Source organism: Microtus ochrogaster, unplaced genomic scaffold (genome assembly GCF_000317375.1).
Source record: "Microtus ochrogaster isolate Prairie Vole_2 unplaced genomic scaffold, MicOch1.0 UNK1, whole genome shotgun sequence".
Taxonomy (NCBI): Eukaryota; Metazoa; Chordata; class Mammalia; order Rodentia; family Cricetidae; genus Microtus; species Microtus ochrogaster.
Genome location: NW_004949099.1, coordinates 8,522,708 through 8,531,452, shown reverse-complemented (window position 1 = coordinate 8,531,452; position 8,745 = coordinate 8,522,708). Strand labels below are relative to the sequence as shown.

The following is an 8,745-nucleotide window of genomic DNA, read 5'->3' as shown; positions in this document are numbered from 1 at the left end:
AGGATTTTATTAATTCTGTCATGACAGGGTCCCCCAGCATTCGGGAAGCCCAGGGACCTCGAATAGCTGGTACAGTCTACTTTTAAAGGGGCCACAGAAGCAAGGGGGGTTGTTCTTTGACTATTCTGATTGGCTTATTCGAAAGGGCTATTACCAGTAATTGACTGGAGAGCTGTTGCCAGATCAGATGAGGTAAGAGGTCATTTTGACCCCGTTTCCCAGGGGACCGAACCAAAGCAAACGTATATGGGTAATTGTTCAGGAACTGAGTACGTGCGAGTGTAGCTGTTAGGTCCTTGGTTCCCAGGGGAGGAGGGGAAGCACTATGGCACGTAGGCTGAGAGGATTCAGAATTGTCAAAAATGGCTTCAGGATTGTCTTAAAGTCTTACACAAGCAAAGCAGGAACTTCTTTAAAAAAATTCAAAACAACAACAAACCACTTATTTTCAACTTGGAGACACTGGAATCCATTCTTTTTAAAATTTAGAGGGAGTCTGGCTAAGAATGTTCTAAACACAGGACACAGAGCCTGGAGACACAAAGATGCTTCCGTCAAGGGTTGAAGTACTTTCCTCCTCCTATAATTCATAAGCTGGGACACCTCAGGGTTTTGTGGTGATTGGAGGGCCAAGGTATGCTGCAAAGGTCACACCACACCCCAGACCTCACACAAGAGATTTACTGGGGTGGGGGTGGGGAACACAAAAGGCTGCCTCTGGATGAGGACAGATAAGAAGGGGGCAAGCTTTATAAAGGACACATGACTCATGGCAGCCGTGGAAATGTGTCGGATTTTGGCAGCTGGTAATGATGCAGCTGATGGCACTGAGCAGCTGAAAGTGGGCCAGGGGAGCACCTGGTTCTGGAATGTGGGTGGTTCTCTGTTTACCAACAATAACAACCTTCAGTTCCTCAGGGTAAAATAATTCAGAAATGGAGATATACTTAACTCATTATTGCCGGCCTGAGCTTTCTTATGAATGGAATTTCTGTAAAGGGGGTTGGGGTTGGTCACAGAAATGTGCACACAAGAACATGATGTGCACATGAGAGCAGAGACTAGCACATGCATGAGTGTGTGGCGGTATGAGGGACTTTTCTACATGTCAAGGAATCCCGAAGCTTGGCAGCAAACTGCCAGAGTCTAGGAAGAGACAATCCATTTTTGTCTCATCTCCCGGGAAGGAACTGACTCTGCATGCACCTTGGTCCCATACTTCTGAGATCTGTGAAGTCATGAGCGCCCATTTTGCAAAGCACTCGGGTACTCTGCCACAGTGACTCCAGAACAGCAATTCAGGACCCTGAGCTGCGCCTGAAGGTGACTTACCACAGAATTTTTGGTTTAATGAACCAATACATTTCTTAAGAATCAATCTAATTTGATGGAGTTTCTAGGACTGGTTACCCAGACTTCTCACAAATACTAGGGTAGGATAAGGGACCTGGGCAACACACAACTACCAGAAAATCCAACTTGCAGGAAGGAGCTGAAGGAAGGGCCTGGTTTTCACACAAGCTCTGGGAGCAGGGGCATTCCCATTCTTCGTGTGGCTCTGGCTATGACTCCCAGTCCTCAGCCACAGCAGCCGCTCTGTGACTTCCTTGGTAAGGAAGTGGGAAGGCTGGGACAGGAGACGGGGCTCAGATGCAGCTGCTAGGACATGTTTAAGAAAACTGAAAATATGGAGGCTAGAACTGCATTATTGAAAGGCTGTCACAGAGACTGGAGAGTTGCTGGGCGCCTGGAGAACCCGAGTATCACTGTCACCAAGGCCCCAAACAAACTTTCCAAGAGCTTTGCAGTCTAAACTTGGCTTTACCCATGCAACATTCTGGTCTACAGAAAATAAAATTCTCATAATATCTTTAGGTACTGGGCTGTGTTGGAAATATCTCTGCTGCTAGCTAGTCTAACAATAACCGAGTGTGTGGGTCCATGTGCTGACCAGATGACAGTCTTGAATATCACTCCTCAGGTGCCTCCACCTTGGCAGCCTTCTCTGGAGGGAAGGCTTCACTGGCCTAGAACACACCTACTTTTTGTGCGTAGGTCCTGGTGATCAAATGAGAAAAAGGGAGATCACAGAGACAGAGAGATATTAATAAAACCATATAAATGAAAGTATTTGATTTACAACTTGCATAGCAATTTAACGCAGGCCTCCCTAGCCTGCAAGGTGAGGCTGTTGCACCCAAGTGCATATTTTAGTGCAGCTGCAGTTGACTAGGTCCAGATTAGCAGCAAGTGTGCCTCAGCCAGTGCTGTGCATGTCATTGGGAATACAAGGAACCTCACAGCCCTTTGCCACAGAAAAACACACATATAATTCAAAAGGACATGGGCTACATGAATAGTGCCTCTTTCTTGACTAGTGTATTAATTCCCTAAAGAAACAGACTGGTAGAATGAATACATACACATACACACACACATGAACACATGCACACACACATACACTAAAAGGAGATTTGTTAGATGTAGGGTTAAGCCAGCCCCTTTAGGGGTCAGGTTTTGCCTCGGGCGAATGTTGACTGATAAATTGGGCTCACGGAGCCTGCGCACTCCCTTTTTTCCTGCCTCCTGTGAAAACGGCTCTGCACTGGAACCTCAGTTCTGTAAGTTTGTTTAAATATTAAAACTGTATATATATTCTTTAATATCTGCCTTTACATTTATTTACGCCTATACAGTTAGAACAGCTGATGGGCTGGGTAGTCCAGCAATGGCTGTCTCCTGACAGAAAGGTCTGGATGCCTCAGCTGGTCTTCACTCTCCCTTGGAATCCTGAAGATGCCTTAAGAAGATGAACATGCCAGCCACAGTGAGGGCAAACAAGCAAAAAGCCAAAGCTTCCATCTTCCAGGTCCTTTCATACAGGCTGCCAACAGAAGACGTGGCCCAGATGTAGGGTGAGTCTTCCAATCTCAAATGATCCTATCGAGATAATCTCTCAAGGGCATTCCAGTTGACTCCAGATGTAGTCAGGCTGACAGCTAAGACTAGCCATCACAATTAGTGAGGCTGGAACTTAAAACCCGCAATCATTTTTAACGAAAGCGTAAACACGTTCTAAGTTATCTATACCACCTGCTTCCAGTACCCACTAGGCATCTGGCATCTGCATGCCAGTGTGCGAAAGCACATGGAAGCCAGGCACGGTTTCCATCCAACAAGTATCTAGCAAACGCTTGGCACAGACTGCAAAAGGTGGTCATTTAGATATGAACACAGTAAGACTTCTGTTGTCATGGAGCTATAACTCTGGCTAACTAAGAGTGACCGGTAACCATTTCAGTTGGAAGTAGCACAAGGCCCTTGGGAGTCATTTGAGTCGGGATCTAAATTGCAAGTTGGAATCGACTTTATTAAGATTGGGAAAAAAAAAACTGTGTCCTAAGCCAGAGGCAATAAAATGCGCAAGGCCCAGATAGATAATGAATCTGATCTTACTGAGGAAGAGAAGCAGTCTACTTAGTGCATGGTAAATGAATATGGCATGTGAAGCCTCGGTGACTCTAGGCATGGACCGAGTGTTAAGTTTGAACGATGTTAAGATGTCTAGATGTTAAATTTGAGTGAGCATCAGTAATGACTTAGTGACCACATAAAAGTTTTCAAGAATAGACTCTAGTGATAGTAAAGTCCCAGGAAACCCAAAGTAAGCCAGAGATGATGGTGCACATCTATAGTCCCAGAGCCTGGGAGTTGGTGACAGGAGCATACGGAGTTCACGGTCATCTCTGGCTACATAGAGAGTGTGAGGTCAACCTGGACTACAAGAGGTCCTGCCTCAGTTTTTTTTTTTTCCTTCAAGAAAGAATCTGTATTTAAAACAAATTAAGTACTCTACAAAAATTATCTCTGGATATACAGACCTGCTTGTAGGAATTGCTAAGTGGTTTCTTAAGGTCGTGAACAGATTTTCTCAACAGGATGCTTAGTGTAGCTGACTTGGAGCCACACCACCTCAGCCTCCGCCATCGTGAAAAACATCAGTAACATCTGTAAGTCCCATTTCAATGGTTGCCACCTTGTGGGAGAAAGTCCAAGCTCCATGCTTCCAACAACATAGTTCATGTTTGGGAAGCAAATCAGAGCCGTGAATAACTGTGGCTCTGAGGATAAAGGATGCTCTCCCTTCAAATGCTTCAGGACTTTAAGATTCCGCAAGCATCCAAAAAGAAGAAAGAAATTAATGTAAGGGAACATCTGCAAAACTGTTTGTCCTACCTTGGAATTTCAGGAATGCGGCTGGAAAAGGTTCCTCTTGGTGCCCAGGAAACCAATGGTGGTGGATGGTGGATTGGCCCCACCCCAGACAGCAGCTAGGCCAATGCTCTTGCAATAAAACATGAAAGAGCAGGGCGTCCCTTAAGGCCCTGCTCAGAAAGCAATGCAGCAAGCTGGTTGTACTTGATTGTGAGCAGCTGGACTTTGTAAACCCATACTGAAAGAGTGCAGAGATCTGCCCCCTTATTATTTAACTTATTGAGAACTGCGATAGACGAAATGCATTAGCTTTGGATCAAAGGAAGGTTTTGCCCATTGTCAGGGCTTTGGGGCTGCAGGGTAGGATGGGAAGAAGCAATGCTTGTGAGGGATTAATACCTAGAGGGCATTACTGTGACTTTTGTAGAGTGATCATCAAAGCACTTTTGGAAACTCTTATTTTGCTTCTCTCTCTCTCTCTCTCTCTCTCTCTCTCTCTCTCTCTCTCTCTCTCTTTTGAGACAGGGTTTCTCTGTAGCTTAGGAGCCTGTCCTGGAACTCGTTCTTGTAGACCAGGCTGGCCTTGAACTCACAGAGATCTGTCTGCCTCTGCCTCCTGAGTGCTGGGATTAAATGAGTGCACCACCAGCACCCGGCTTGCTTCACTCTCTTAATAGCACAGATAGTCATGTATTAAGATTCCTTTACATTGTAAATGAAAGAAAGATATCTTAAACATGCATGTTCATAAAAGGGAATTGAAAAGTTTTTGTGTCCCAATAAATCTCTTCACTGATACAATAACTGAATCAGACCAAATCAAACTGAATTAGAAAAAGCCGAGGTTTAATGGATGCCAGTGCTCCTAGCTGGCCTGGGAAAGAAGACTGGGAAACCATGTGTTTGTTCTCTGGGGGGCAGTTTAAATACTCTGTGGGAATGGTCTTGAGCATCTCTGAGGAGGAGTCATCGGTTGGCAAGCTTTCTAGGAGTGGAGTTTGGACTAAGGCAACTCCCAGGGAAGGGAGCCTGGGATGGAACTCTCCACCCAAACATTCCAGAGTCTTTGGATACAGGGACGCCAGGGGCTGAGGTGAAGCCTTAACCAAAACATTCCAGACATGTGGGTATATGGAGGCCAGGGCTGAGGGACGCTTCCAAACAAACATCCCAGACTCTTTGGATATAGGGATGCCAGGGGCTGAAATGAAACCTTAACCCAAACAGGAACATCCTTGCTTGCACAAAGTAGGGAATATCTTTTACAGTCTCTCTTCCATGATTCTATCTTGTTCATGTTCCCTTTTCCTCCCTGTGTCCTATGTTAATTTTAGAAAAAATAAATTAGCATAATTTTCTTCTATTACAAATGATTTGCATGCATGTGTGTGTGTGTGTGTGTGTGTGAGCGCGTGTGTGTGTGTGGTGTGTGTGAAAGAGAGAGAGAGAGAGAGAGAGAGAGAGAGAGAGAGAGAGAGAGAGAGAGCAGGGAACAGGTATGGAGGTCAGAGGAAAACTGAGTGTCCTGTTTTGTTCCTCTCCGCTCTGCCTCTGAGCAGAGCCCTAGGCTAGGCAGGTCACCAGGAAGCTTCTGTCTCTCCCTCGAGTGTCCTGGTTGGTTGCAGGCCTATGCATACAGCCATACCCAGCTTTTTATATAGGTGCTGGGATCCAAACCCTGGTCCTCATGCCTATGCAGCAAGGGCTTTCAGCCACTGAGCCGTGTGTGTGCCCAGCCCTAATCACAGATAATCTTCTCCAGGCGGCTATCTTTGATGGAGCCTTGCAGACTGCCCCTCTTGCTTTGGTTACTTTTCTCACTGCTGTGACAAAATGCCTGAGACAGGCGACTCCAAGAAGAAGGTTCTGTTTGGCTCACAGTTAAAGAGTCCAGACTACCATGGTGGGGAAGGCATGGGGGCCCTGAGTGTAGGTCCAGTCACATTGTATCCACATTAGAAAGTGGAGAAAACATGGCAGCCCACTATGAAGAAAATGGTGCCAAACGCTGCAAAAGAGTCAGAGACAGCCCCTGCTCCTACTGTTAGGAGTCCTACAAGAAGACCAAGCTACACAATTGTAAAAAGAAATGGAGGAGGAGTGGATGGGGTAGGGATGGGGGACAGAGAAGAGGAGGGAGGAGGGGCTGGGAGGAGATGGGGGGGGGGAAAACTGCAGTCAGGAAACAAAAATAATAATAAATGGTTAATAAAAAAAAAGGTGTTAAGTTGGGAGCTTAGGCCGCAGCCCCTTGCATCTATTCTACCCCTGGGTAGGTCAGGACCACTCCCGAGAATATTTAAGTGAACACCCAAAAGAGGAACACGTGGTCTCCTTTTCTTCCTCCTGGTGGTCACATTTGAGGGCCACTCGAGAGCACAGAAACGATATCTCTTAATTTGGCTTGTTTTGATTTGGCTTGATTGGTGTTTTTGCGTCAGTGGAGAGCTTGCTTTAGGAAAATATTCCTAACAAAAGGCAGTAAAAAGAAACTAAGGTTGACGTTCAGCTAACTTCCTCCTTTTTTTATTTTTTCCAGTTCAGTCCAGGCCCACAACTGGTTCCCACATTAAGAGTGGGTCTTTTCTCTTCAGTTAACCCAATGTAAAATTTCTCCCACAGACACTCCCAGAAGTTTGTCACCTGGGTGACTGCAGATCCTATCAAGTTGGCAATCAGTATCAACCACCAGGAAGTGGAAACTGCCCCTCGAAAAGGCCTCTGTAAGAGACAGAAAGCTCACCACCACACTCAGGCTTGAGTCTTGGCCAGGCAGCAATGGGACTAACTTTGAAATGAGACGTAGACAGAACTAAGGCTTGGGGTTCCCATCTATGCATCAAAAGAGGAATACTCCGCTGACATGAGCCGTGCACGGTATCACAGGTATCACAGGATTGCCAGCCCTGTTTGTAGATGAAACAACTTCAGTGGTGAACTTAGTCACATTCAAAGAAGAAGAAGAGGAAGAAAAAGAAGGAGGAGGAGGAGGAGGAGGAGGAGGAGGAGGAAAGGAAGGAAGGAAGGAAGGAAAGAAAGAAAGAAAGAAAGAAAGAAAGAAAGAAAGAAAGAAAGAAAGAAAAGGTCTAGTAATGACAGCCTCACAGTTCTTCATTGGGAGATTAAGCTTTCTGTTCTACAAGATAGATGAGGCTTACGATGCATGGCAATACCATGAATTAAAGTCATTCCAGAATTAAAATGGATGTTCCATGCTCCCTGTCTGAGAGTCAGTCTTGTGCAGGGGACGAGAACAGTGTGCATCCAAAGGAGAGTGACGTCAGCAAGGAGAGCTCCCAGGGGGGCGGGGAGCCCTTGTCATCCTCCCTCCAGACTACAAGCATCAGAAGGAAAAAAAAATTCTGTATGACTTTTTCCTGTCTCCCCTGCAGGGTTTTGGCAAAGGACAGTGTGCAGCTGTGGCCAAGTAACAAGAAATAAATTCATGCCCTCGCTTGCCCCCTTCCCCTGGTAAACCAATATGAGCCAAGCATCGCACCTTCAACATGATGTCCAGCTGACGGACAGGACTGACCTTCTGCAGTGGCTAACACTGATGGTATCTGATCAGGTTTGGAAACTGTGCAAATAACCTGGAACATGAACTTACAAACTATCAGAGCTGAATCTGAAATATGTGATGCAGCTCCTCTAGTTGTATAGATCAGGGATGGGATTCGGGAAAATGGATAGCAAGCCCCAGATTTTCTGATGGGGGGTGGGGGTAGGAGCAGTTGATCAGCTACTGTCCTTGGTCCTGAATCAGCCTCCACGGATGATCTCTGCCTAGGGTTGAACTGCTGCAGGACCTTTAAGATTGATGGGGGTAGTGGCAAAATCCTGATTCCAAGAAAATAGAACTGAGCTTTCTATTATAATAAAACAAAAAAGAGAATAACAAAAACTCTTGCCGGTTCTCCTGTTTTTCTCACAATTATTGACCTTCTTCATCCCAAGGTTTGCATAGGAAGTCCAAAGCAATGGGTTAAAGCCCTTATTTAACAAGTGAACCCGAGATCCTGGTTCTCAGAATCCCTGTATGTTGTTCAGGAGCTTCACCATCACCAACACTTCCCACTCTCTCACAGGTGTCTGAAATTACATTCTACCAGACTGGGGACTAAGGCAGTCCCAACCTCCAGGAATTCTCTGTATTAACTACCTACAGCTTATTTATAAAAACTCCCAAATTTAAGGAAATTAAGATAACAGACATGTCTCCTCTTATAGATACTTTGATAAAGGGCCTTGAAGCAGCTTCACCAAGTTTATGGTCAAGAGATCAGCTAGCGGGTGCCTTTAATCCCAGCACTCGGGAGGCAGAGGCAGGCGGATCTCTATGAGTCGAGGCCAGCCTGGTCTATGAGAGCTAGTTCCAGGAAAGGCTCCAATGCCACAGAGAAACCCTGTCTTGAAAAACCAAAAAAAAAAAAGCCGGGCGGTGGTGGCACATGCCTTTAATCCCAGCACTTGGGAGGCAGAGGCAGAGGCAGGCGGATCTCTGTGAGTTCGAGACCAGCCTGGTCTACA

The 8,745-nt window shown here is 45.9% G+C and overlaps 1 pseudogene; it reads left to right on the top strand.

Annotated features, from left to right (window-relative positions):
* Nucleotides 1-769: 769 nt before the first annotated feature.
* Nucleotides 770-8,745, top strand: part of LOC101995486 — a 21,911-nt pseudogene continuing 13,935 nt past the window's right edge.